The following is a 12,510-nucleotide window of genomic DNA, read 5'->3' on the forward strand; positions in this document are numbered from 1 at the left end:
GGAAGATGAGAGTGAGGAGGCAATAGTTCTGATGACAAAAGAACAGAAATTTACCTTTCTCCATTCGAGCAAAAAAGCAGGCACACAAATAAATAATCATCTAACAATGCACGTGTGCAACGGAGGCTACAGGGGGACTAAAAATGCCGATTTGTTGTTCTGCGTATTGCTGAAAGGGTGAGTGAAACAGATTCTGTGGTAAATTTGAAGAAATACGGATAATGCATCTCAGGGTGTTGGAGAAAGAACATTTATGGACTGAGGCAAATCGTGTTGCCCTTTTCAGGAGTTAAGAGGTTCATATTGAATTGAAACACTTTCTTCCGTGCTGAAAGCTTTAGTTTAGTTGCAGCTGGATCACAATTTCTGTTCCTGGTAGTATTTAGCAAACTGTTAAAAGTGAATGTCACTGCACAGAATTCCAAACATAACTCCAATCAGTACAGAAAATATCCAAGGGGTATGATGAGTTGTATCCTCTCATGTTGAACAACGCAGCTACAGATACAATGGAGGCACTGATGATAATCTTCCAAGAATCCTTAGATTGTGGAAAATTCTCAGAGGATTGAAAGATTGTGAACATAACACCATTATTACAAAGATACTTGGACAAAATAGTAAGCAAGTATTGCCAGTTTAGGTCAACCTGGGTGGATGTTCATGCCGGCAATGAAAGATAAAATAACAGGGTACTGAGTGTGCGATAACATCCTACAGAGTTAACATCCTTTCATAAAGGGGAAATAATACTTGACAAACTTGCTACAGTGCTTTGAGAAGGAAACAAACATTACTGACGAAGGACCACCAGTTGATGTAGTACATTGAGATTTCAACAAAGCATTTGATAAGGTACAGCTCATAAGGTGTCTCAAAAGAAAAGAGCCCGTGTGTTCAAGGGGAGTATGTTCGGATGGACGGAGGACTGCATCGTAAATAGAAGTAGAGTCGTAGCAGCAGGATGGTAACTTAGAAGTCATGTACGGCCACAGAGCGAGTGCTGCGGCGGCCGGACACCTCATGTTGACTGGGTTGATTTCGGAAATGGCAGACGGGATTGCTATGCTTAGGAAAGTTGGGCTACATTCATTGGAGTTTATAAGATTGAAAAAAAACTTATTTTTTCGACATTTAAGATTCTTAAGAGGCTTGTTACTGTATATCCGTAGAGATTACTCCCATTTGTGAAAGATTTTACGACCAGAGGCCACATTTTCAAATTGGTTGCCTATTAATTCAGGGAAGAATTACTTCTTTCAGGTTGTAGCAATTTATTGAACACTTCAACCAAGAGTTCAGGCAGACCCTCTAATAAGAGACACCTCCTCTGTGTTAATTCTCAAGATTTGACAGAAGATCGGCCCTGTGAGAGGGTCAGTACTGAGGTATTGAAGCTTTGTCAGAAGGCGAATAATGAGTGCGGGCACTGAAGAAGTGCCTCATTGACAGGGGTTCAGTCCTGACCCCTGTGAGAGTTCATCATTGTCAGATGGTCAATACTGAGACAATGCTTCCTTGTAAAAGGATCAGCACTAAAGATCTGCCACACATTTTTAGTGTCAGTGTTGAGGAAATGCAGCAATATGAGTGGGTCCGAACTGTGGGAGTGCATTATTGTCAGAAGGTCAAGAATGAGGCAGCACCTCATTCTAAGGTGAGGCAATGCCATACAAATAGAAGGTCAGTCCTGAGATATTGCTACTGTGAGAGGGTCAGAAATAAAGGTGCCTCCTTGTCAGATGGTCAGAACTGAGGGATTGAAGCATTGTCAGAGCTTCAATACTGAGGCCTTGCTTCGTTGTCAAAGGGTCAAATCTGTGGGAGTGCGATATTGTCAGAGGATCAATGCTGAGGCAGTGCCTCAAAATAATGGTGTGTTTTTGATGACAGCGTGCATCGAAGTGGTTCTTTTGTGATTCTATCAAGTGCAGTTAAAGGAATGCTTGCCAATTTTGTGAAAGATGAACATTTATTGAGGAAATAAAAGATGGAGAAAGAGTAATTAAAAAGAATAACAAGTAGAGAGTAAAAAAGAATAAGCCTCATGTTCTTGTGGCCGTGAGGGACCCCTCGATCAATGGCTGGCCTGGAGGCTGAGGTTGTTCCTGGCACCGTTCGCGGTCTCGTTCCGAGATGACGTCCAGTGCCGAGGAACAAAATGCTCCCTCTGCTCCGGTGTAACAAACGACTTGGCAAAGAAAAAAACCAGTTACAGAAATAAAATTAACTGTAAAACAGGAACGCTGACAGGACTCATTCAAAGTCAACCATTTCTCAAATATCAAGAAATGTTACCCTTCAGCCCATCCTATTCATGGGGTTGGAACTGCTAGTACCACACGAATGCAGCATCACGACTGAGGCAATGCAGCACTGTGCGAGGGTCAGGATTAAGGGTCAGTTTTGAGGCAGTGCCTTGATGTTATGGAGTCAGAACATTATTGCCACATGTTCAATACAGACAGTGTGTTGACCCTCTGTCAATGCTTCAATGCCTCAGTGCCCACCCTCTGATAATGAATCACTCCAACAGTTCTGACCCTATCTTGCAAGACCTCAGTATGACCTTTCTGACCCTACTACAGTGGGCCACTGCTGCAGTATTGACCATCTGATAATGATGCAATACCTCAGTTCTGACCCTCTGACAGTTGTGCAACACCTCAGTCCGCACCCTTTCATCATTCGGCACTTGCTCAATTATGAGCCCTTTGTGAGTTAGTTGTGAGGCAAGACTTCATTGCTGCAGTGTCAGTGCTGAGAGCGGGCCTTTTTATTAGCTCATCAGTACCTAAGGTACTGGCTAATTGTCAGCAGGTCAGTTCTGAGGCAGCGTCTCTTTGCCCAAACCCTGACTCTAAACCCAGCCTCAGCCCTAAACCCATACAAACGCTCGCCTCAGGCTAACCCTCACCTCAGCATTAACCCTAACCCTAACCCTATCCTCAGCGTAAACCCTCCCTACCCTCAGCCCTAATGCTGATCCTCAGGCCGAACATCTAGTCTCAGCCCTACCACTAGCTATGGCCTCAGCCTTAAAATGAACCGTAACACACAGCCCCAATTAACGCTTAGCCTCAACCCCAACCCTCGCCTAAGCTCCAAGTCTAACCTCAGCCCGAACCTAACCCCCAATACTTGCCTGCCAGAGAGTTAGTACTGAGGAAGTGCTTTAGTTTCAGAGATTTAGTCCTGAGAATGCGCTTCGTTTTCGGAGTGACCATCTGAAACAGCGTCTCATTGAAATGGGGTCAGAATTGCTGGAATGCTACATGGAATGGTGACAGATTGTAGGACTGTCGGTGGGTCAGATCTGAGGTAGTGCATCAACGGTGGATGGTCAGTCTTGAGGGAGTTCAGAGGATCAACGAAGAGGGAATGCCTCAATGCAATGGCGACAGAACTGAGAGAGGGCCACAGGATTAGAGATATGCCACATGATTGGAGATGGTAGGAAGTGCCTCATTGTCAGCAGGTCCGTTTTGTGGCCGGTCGCCATAGCTGGAGAGTCAGTTCTGAGGCAGTGCGTCTTTGTCAGAGGGTCTGTACTGAAGCAGTGCCTCATTATTCGAGAGGGTTTGGTGTGAGGCAGTATCTGATTGGTGCAAGGTCAGCCCTAAGGGAGTGCCTCTTTGTCAGAGGGTCAGTACTGAGTTAGCGACTCATTGTGAGGAGTTCAGAATTGAGGGACTGCCACGTGATGAGAGGGTCAAAACGGAGGTAGTGTGGCTGTATCTGACAGTCCGAAGGGAGTGCCATTGTTAGAAGGTCAGTTCTGAGAAACTGCCTCCGTGTAATGGCATCAGCATTGAAGCTAACCACGTGACGAGCCGATAAAAACTAAGTTATTGCAGGAGCATCAGAGGGCCAGATCTGTAGGAGTGCATTATTTTCAGAGGTGAATACTGAGGCACAGCCTCAGTGTAAGGGGGTCAAAATTAAGGGAGTGCCACACAATTACAGGGCAGTACGGAAGTATTACAGCACTGTGTGCGGCGCAGAATCGATGGAGTGCATCATTGTTATACAGCCACAAGTGAGGCAGCGCCTCATTGTAATGGATCAGAATAGGGTCAGCACTGAGAGTCAGTACAGAGGTAGTGCAGAACTGTGGAGGTGTCAGAACTGAGGGAGAGCAGCATTGTCAGCTGGTCAAAAGTGCCCCATTGTCGTAAGATCAGAACTGAGGGTGTGCCGCACAATGAGAGGGTCAATATAGAGGAAGTGACTCTTTGTCAGTGTTAATACTGAAGTATGACCTCATCTTGAGGGGATCAGGCTTCAGAGAATGCCTTGTTGTCAGAGGGTCGGCACTGCAGCAGGGCTATGTTGTAAGGGGGTCAGAATTGAAGGAGTGCCACCCATTTTAGAAGGTCAGTACAGAGGTAATCTAGCACTGTCAGAGGTAAGTCCTGATGGAGTGCCTCATTGTCATTGGATCAGTTTTCAGGCAGTACCTCTTTGGCAGAGCGTCAGTACTGACGCAGTGCCTGATTGTAATGGGATCAGAATTCAAGGAGTGCCACTGCCTCACTGAGGTCCTGCAGCTCCATCAGAGGGTCAGTGGCCTATTGTCAGAGGGTCTGTTTGAGCCAGTGCCTACTTGGCAGAGTGTCAGCAATTAGGGAGTTTGCCTTTATCAGAGGGTCAGAACTAGAGAGTGCATTTGTAGCAGAGTGTCAATGCTCAGCCTTGTCCGCCCAAGTCTAACACCAGCACCTCCACATCATCCGCCCACCCTGAGGACTGACCCTCCACCAATGAGCTACTGCCTCACACTGGACTGACCAACAATGAGACACTATCCCTCCAGACCCCCTGACAAAGAAGCAGTGCCTCAGTACTGACTGTCAGGCATGGAAGGCTCTCTGTCAGTCCTGACCCTCTCACAAGGAGACACTGCCTCAGATCATGACCCTCTGACAATAATGCACGCCCACAGTTCAGATTCTATGACGCTGTTGCAGTACCTCAGTACTGAGTCTCTGTTAGTGTGGCACTGCTTCAATTCTGACCCTTCTATAATGAGACACTGCCTCAGTATCGACAGTCTGACAATAGTTCACTCCCACTATTCTGATGCTCTGACAGTGCTGCTATACCTCAGTACTCACAAATTAACAATGAGGGTTAGCGTGAGAGGGTGGCGAGGGTTAGGGTTTGGGTTAGGACCAAGGCTAGGGGTTAGGTGTGAGGATTGGACGAGGTTTTGGATGAGGGTAGAGTTAGGGTGAGGGATGAGACTTGTGTTAGGGTGACTAATGAGGTTAAGTTTGGAGTTCGGGGTAGGGCTCGGGAGAGGTTTTGGGTTAAGGCTGAGGTTAGGCTTCGGGCTGAGTCTATGGTTAGGGTTAGAGCTCAGACCACCTTTAGGTTTGGGGTTGAGGGTGAGTGTTAGGCCTGAGGCTAGGCTTAGGCCTGAAGCCGCGGTTAGGTTTGGGGTTGGACTGATTAGACCCACTCTGACCCATTACAATGAGGTACTACCACAGAACTGACTCTCTGTCGATAAAGAACATGAGATGCCGTCAGCTTGTCCAATCAGAGGTCCAATATTAAGGAAATAGTGCACTGTTGGAGAGTTGATAAATATAATATAATATAAAGGGAGTGCTGCACTGTCAGAGGGTTAATGACGTGGGAGTGCTGAAATAGCGCAGAATCAGACCCGAGAGAGTGCTGCACGTTCAGAGAGTTAGTACTGAGGGAGTGCTATAATGTCAGAGGATTGATATCAAGAGGCACCGCCGAAGGATCAGTAGCGCAGTACTGTCCGAAGGCCAATATTGAGAGAGTTCTGCTGCGTCGGTGGGGGTCGATATTACAGAATTGCGACACTATCAGTGTATGGATGTCAGACGGTCAGTTCTGAGGGAGGGCTACGCTGTTGGAGGGTCAATATTGAGTGTGTGCGCGACACTCAGATGATCACTTTGTTGGAGTTCGGCACTGTAACGGAGTGCCACACCAGCAGCGGGTTAATATTAAGGGAGTGCTGCACTGTCAGAGGGTTAAAGATGAGGGAGGGCTTCTCTTTGTGGGGGTGGGTATGAAAGAGAACCTCCCGTTCGGGGATCAATATTAATGTTGTAGAGTCAGTAGAGAGGCAGTGCTGCACTGTGGAGGGTCAATAAGAAGCATGTAGCTCCACTGGCAAGGTGCCAATGATGACAGAATGCTGCACTGCCAGAGGATCAGCACTGAGGGAAAACTGTATTGTCAGAGTGTCTTCGTCAAGAAAGTGCCACTCTGTCGGAAGGCCAATATTAAGGGAGTGCTGCACTGTCACAGGATCAATATTAGGGGTGTGCTGCACTAACAGAGGGTCAGTGTTGATTGAATGCTTGACTGTTGCAGAGCCAGGACTGAGGGAATCCTGCATCGTTACGGTGTCATCATTGAGGGAGTGCTGCACTGTGAAGGGCCGATAGTAAGGGAGTGTGACACTGTCAGAGTGTCATTACCAAAGGTGGGCTACAGTATCAGAGGGTGAGTAATGAGGGAATGCTGCGCTGTCGGAGGGTCAGCACTGAGGTGGGCTGTACTGTCAGATCGTCAAGGTAAATAATAATGTCAGGGGAGTGCTGCATTGTGAGTTGGTCCATATTAAGGGAACGCTGAAACTGTCAGTGTTGCTCAGGGTGTGCAACACTGTCAGAGGGAGTGATGTACTCTGAGTGTCAGCACGGAGGCTGACCTTCACTGTAATTGTGTCAGAATTAAAAGACCGGTCAGAGGATATAAAGTGAGGCATTTCAGAGCCATCAGAAGGTCGAAACTGAGGTGTTTCAGATCAGTTTGAGGGTGCCTCATTTTAATGTGGTCAGACTTGAGCAAGTGCTTCATTGTCAGAGGCTCAGAACCAAGTGAGTGCCTCGTTATCAGACACTGTCCTAAAGAGGGCCTTGTTGTTTGTGGCTGTGTTGTAAGGCAATTCCTCATTGCTGCAGGATCAGCCTTGAGAGTGTGCCAGTCTGGAAGGAGTGCCTAAAAACTGAGGGAGTGCTACACAATTCGAGATTCAGCGCTGAGTAAGTGCCTCATGGTCACAGAGTTAGTTCTGAGGCAGGGTCACATTGCCTTAGGGTCAATTCTGAGGGTGTATTTGGAGCAGACTGTAAATACTGAGTCAGTAGCTCAGTGCATTGGATTCAGAGTTGATGGAGTACAAGATGATTAGAAGTTCAGTCCTGAAGTATTGCAGCTCTGTCAGAGGGTCAGAACTGAGGGGGCAGTGCTTTACTGTCAGCGGATCAGTTCTGAGGCAGTACCTCATTGCTGGAGGGTCAGATGTGGACGAGTGTCACATTGTCAGAAGGCCAGTTCTGAATAAGTGACTTTTTGTCAGAAGGCCAATACTCAGTCAGTGGCTCATTTTGAGCAGATCAGAATTGAGGGTTTGCAACACTTCTCGAGATTCAGTCTGGAGACATTACTGCTGCACGCCTGAATTGAGGGAGTGCTGCAAGATTGGAGGGTGAAAATAAACCCGAAAACAATGACCCCTTTCAATAACCTGTAAAACACAGGGATGACTGTAAATAATCCCTAAAACGCAGAGGCCTTTGTAGGAGAGCCTCAGTGTAATGTTTTCAGAATTGAGGGAGTGCCACGTGGTTACAGATTCACTGCTGATGGAGTAGCTCATTGTCACAGGGTCAGTTCTGAGGCAGGGCTGCTTTGCTGGAGGGTCACTTCTGAGTGAGTGTATTAGTATCAGCCCCATGTTGTAGGGACTGTACTTTTCCAGGAAGACAGTTAGAATAATCTTTAATTATAAACTAATCTGAAATACTGTTTGACTTGTTAAGGTTACAATACATCCTGAGTCACCTACAGAATACGCACTCGCTCTCCCTGTCTCTCTCGGTAAGCAAAGGTAGTTTCTTTCAGACTACTCTCAGAAATAAAGTGCTGCGCTGGTGGTCAGTATTGGAGGATCAGTACTGAGGGAGTGCTGGCCTGTCACAGGGCCAAGATTATGGGTGTGCTGTGCTTTCAGAAGGTCACAAGCAAACAAGCACTGCCAGACATAAAAAACAAAAGAACTGCGGATGCTGTAAGTCGGGAACAAAAAGAAAGTTGCCGGAAAATCTCAGCAGGCCTGGCAGCATCTGTCCAGGAGAAAACAGATTCAACGTTTCGAGTCCATTGACCCTTCCTCAGAACTGGGGATCTTCCTCAGAACAGTCCTGAGGAAGGGTCACTGGACCTGAAATGTTAGCTCTGTTTTTGCCTCCACAGATGCTGCCAGCCCTGCTGAGCTTTTCCAGCACTGCCAGACAACTGACGCTCTGATTGTGAAACACTCCCTCAGTACTGACCCTCCAACACTGCGTACTCTCTGATGACTGATTCTCTGACGGTGCATCTCTGCCACAGTATTAACCCTCCGTCATACTGGTATTCTCTCAGCAATAACACTCTGAGAATGCCATGCTCCCTTACCATTGACATTCTGGCCGTGGGACACCACTTCAAATTTAACCCTTCAGCAGTGCAGCACACACTCATCATTGCCTCTCTGATATTGCGGTGCTGCCTTCATACTGACCCTTTCACAGTGCAGGACACAGTAATATTGAACATCTTAAAGTGCCGCTCTCCCTCAGTGCTGACCCCCCTCTCATTTCTGACCCATTCAGTGTAGCATACCCTTTATTCTGAACCCCTCAGTGCAGCACTCCCTCAACGCTGACCTGCTTCAGTGCTGACCCCCTTCAGTCCTGATCCCCCTCAGAACAGCACTCCCGCAGTGCTGACCCCACACTGTGCTGCACTCCCTCAGAGCTCACCCACTTATCGCTGACGACCCCCTCACTTCAGCACTCCCTGATCACCTGGTCGTGCATCACTCCCTTTCTCCGACCCCTCGGACGGTGCAGCACTACGTCAGCGCTGACCCGCCAACAAGATAATGTCAGAGAGATGTTCTCCCATCACATTGACCCTCTGAGACTGGAGCATTTACTAATGTTGGCCCTCTCACAGTGAAGCTCTCCGTTTAGTCCCTCTGACAGGCCGCATGCCTTTTATTACAGGTCTTTTCACAACGCACTGCCCCGTCATCATTGATTCTCTGACAGTGCAGCCCTCTGTTAATATTGAATTTGTGACAGTGCACAACTCCATTAATATTTGCCCTCTGATAGTGCTGCTCTTCCTCAGTCCTGACTCTCTGACAATGCAGCAGTCCCCTAATTACTGTCAGAGGGTCGATACTGAGAGAATGCTGCACTGTCAGAGTCAGCTGCCCGCAGTCCTATCAGACATTCAGTATTGAAGGTATGGGAGAGGGTGAGTGTCAGTGAATTCTGCACTGCAACAGGGCCAACAGTGTTGTCCCATGGCCAGAGTGTCCATGGTAAGGAAGAACTGCAATGTCAATGTAACAGGGTCAGGACTGAGGTCAGAATTGAGACAGTACTGCAGGATTAGAGAGTCAGTGTTGTGGCTGAGGAGCACTCTGAGGTCCAGTACTGAGGGAAAGCTTCATGATCAGTGGGTCAGTTATAAAGCTGTGCTACTTTGTCAGAGGGCCATACTAATGCAGTGCCTCATTGTAATGGGATAAGAATTGAGGGAATGTCGCACATGCATCACTAGCTCATCATTGACTGTCTAACAGTGCAGCACACTCTTAGTATTGACCTTCCAACAGTGTCGAGCAGTGTGACACATTCAGTATTAAGAGAGTACTGCACTGTCAGAGGGTCAATGATGGGAGAGTGCTGTGCTGTTGGAAGGTGTGTACTGAAAGGGAGCCGCCCTGCCAGAGGGCCTATATTCAGGCAGTGCAGCATTGTGAGAGGGTCGATATTTAGTGCATGCTCCTGTCTCAGAGGGTCAATTTGATGGGACAACATGCCTCTGAAACTAACTTGTTGGAGTGCTGCACCGCCTGAGGGTTCGTCTGAAGGGAGTGATGCCCTGTCAGATGATGAGCTTTCCCTCATCTTTAACCGTCTGACAGTGCAGCACTCCCATAATATTAACCAGTGTGGCACTTGCTTACAATTGAACTTCTGACAGTGCACAAGTCCAACAAAATGATCCTCTTGAGTGTCGCACACACTCAATATTGGCCCTCCACCAGTGCAGCACTCCCTCAGGACTGACCATCTGACATTGATACGTGGATCGTGTAGCAATCCTGTAATATTGACCCACTGACACAGCAGAACTCCCTCAATATTGTTTTTCTGACAGTATTGCACTACTGATCCTTCGGCAGTGCCCCTTGATATCAATCTTTTCACATTAGACCACTCCCTCAGCACTAACTCTCTGAATGTGCAGCACTTCTCAGGACTGATTCTGTGATATTTCAGCACTCCCACATCATTAACCCTCTGACAGTGCAGCCCTCCCTTTATATCAACCCTCCAACAGTGCACTGTTTCCTTAATATTGGACCTCTGATTGTGTGATACTCCCTCAGTGCGAAACTCTGACAATACAGCACTCTCTCTGAAATAACTCTCTGATTAAGCACTTCCTCTGTGCTAACCCTCTGAAAATGGAGCTTTCTCTCATTACTGACCCTTTGCAGTGCCGCACTGCCTCAGTACTCACTCACCACAAGTGCAGCACTCCATTAAGAGTGATCCTCTGACAGTGTGGCACTCCCCTAATATTGGTCCACCGACTGTGTGGCACTCCCTTAATACTGACCTGCTCGCGGTGCATCACTGCTCTAATATCAAACCTGCAGCTCTATCAGAGGGTCTGTCCTGAGCAAGTGCCCCATCGTCAGCATGTCAATTCTGAGGCAGTGCCTCTATATCAGTGAGTCAACATTGAGGTAGCTCCTGACGGTCAGAATTACGGGAGTGCTTCATATTTAGAGGGTCATTAACTGAGGGACAGCCTCATGATCAGCGGGTCAGTCTTTACGGACTGCCTTATAGCCAGTGTGTCAGTTCTGAGGCAGTGCCCTCAATGTAACAGATTTAGAAATGGGGTAGGGGGCACATGATTAGAAGGTCAGTAGTAAGCTATTGGAACTTTGTCAGAGGGTCAGTACTCAGCGAGTGCCTCATTGACATCGGGTCCAGACAGAGGGTTTGCACTGAGGGAATGCTTCCTTGTCAGAGATTCAGAAGTGAGAAAGTGCCTCATTGTCAGAGGCTCATTCCTGAGGCAGTGCCTCATTGTCAGAGTGACATAATCAGATAGCACTCCCTCAATTCTAAACCTTAATACTGACCCTCTGACAATGAAGCACTGCCTCAGGACTGACCCTATGATAATGAAGTGTTCCTCAGGATTGAACCATTGACGATGTGACTCTCCATTCGTGTTGACCTTCTGATAATGGGGTTCTCCTGAAGTACAGACCCTCTGACGGTTGTGCACTGCCTCAGTACTGACCCTCTAAATATCTGCCACTCGGTCAATTCTGACCTCCTTACGATGAGGCATTACCTCAATACTGACTGGGGTGCAGGTCTCTGGCACAGAGTCTGTCGCTCTTGCAACGAAGGGAAGGGGGTTTTGGAGGAGAGTGTTAGTCATTGGGGACTGAATAGTTAGAGGGACAGATAGAAGGCTTGTTTGGAACCGAAGAGACTCACGATTGGTGCGTTGCCTCCAGGTGCTAGGGTCCGTGTTATCTCGGATAGTGTCTTTGGGGTCCTGAAGGGAGAGGGTGACAAGCCCCAAGCCATGGTCCACATAGGTACCAACGACATAGGTAGAAAGAGGGATAGGGACGTCAGGCAGGATTTCAGGGAGCTCCGCTGGAAGCTGAGAGCTCAAACAAACGGAGTGGTTATCTCTGGTTTGTTACCCGTGCCAAGTGATTGCGAGGCAAAGAACAGGGAGAGATTTCAGCTGAACACGTGGCTGCAGGGAAGCTGCAGGTGGGAGGGCTTCAGGTACATGGACAATTGGGGCTCATTCTGGGGAAGGTGGGACCTCTACAAACAGGACGGTATCCACTTGAACCAGAGGGGCACTAATATCCTGGGCGGGAAATTAGCTAGTGCTGTTCGGGTGGGTTTAAACTAGCTTAGCAAGGGGATGGGAAACTGTGGTGTAGTTTCAGTACACAGGAGAAAGAGAGTAGAGAGGACATGGACAGGATCTCAGTGTCACAGGAGTGTGCTGGCAAACAGCAAGCTGAATTGAAGTGTGTCTACTTCACTGCCAGGAGTATCCGGAATAAGCGAGGTGAGCTTGCAGCATGGATAGGTACCTGGGGCTTCGATGTTGTGGCCATTACGGAGACATGGATAGAGCAGGGTCAGGAATGGATGTTGCAGGTTCCAGGGTTCAGATCTTTGAATAAGATCAGGTAAGGTGGGAAAAAAGGGGGAGGTGTGGCTTTGTTTGTCGAGGACAGTATAACGGAGGCTGAAAAAACTTTTGAGGAGGACTGGTCTACTGAGGTGGGATGGGCTGATGTCAGAAACAGGAGAGGAGAGGCCACGCTGCTGGGAGTTTTTTAATAGGCCTCTGCAAAGTTCCAGGGATCTGAAGGAGAGGATTGGCAAAACGATTCTG

The 12,510-nt window shown here is 47.9% G+C and overlaps 1 protein-coding gene across 1 annotated transcript in view; it reads left to right on the forward strand.

Moving 5' to 3' along the window:
* The first annotated feature begins 82 nt into the window (after positions 1 to 82).
* LOC132208000 (utrophin-like) overlaps positions 83 to 12,510 on the forward strand; it is a 173,467-nt gene continuing 161,039 nt past the window's right edge. The window contains exon 1 of the mRNA XM_059643768.1: positions 83 to 177. The gene's annotated coding sequence lies outside the window, so the exon portion shown is untranslated. The remainder of the gene's footprint in view (positions 178 to 12,510) is intronic.

This window comes from Stegostoma tigrinum, unplaced genomic scaffold, assembly GCF_030684315.1.
Source record: "Stegostoma tigrinum isolate sSteTig4 unplaced genomic scaffold, sSteTig4.hap1 scaffold_243, whole genome shotgun sequence".
NCBI lineage: Eukaryota > Metazoa > Chordata > Chondrichthyes > Orectolobiformes > Stegostomatidae > Stegostoma > Stegostoma tigrinum.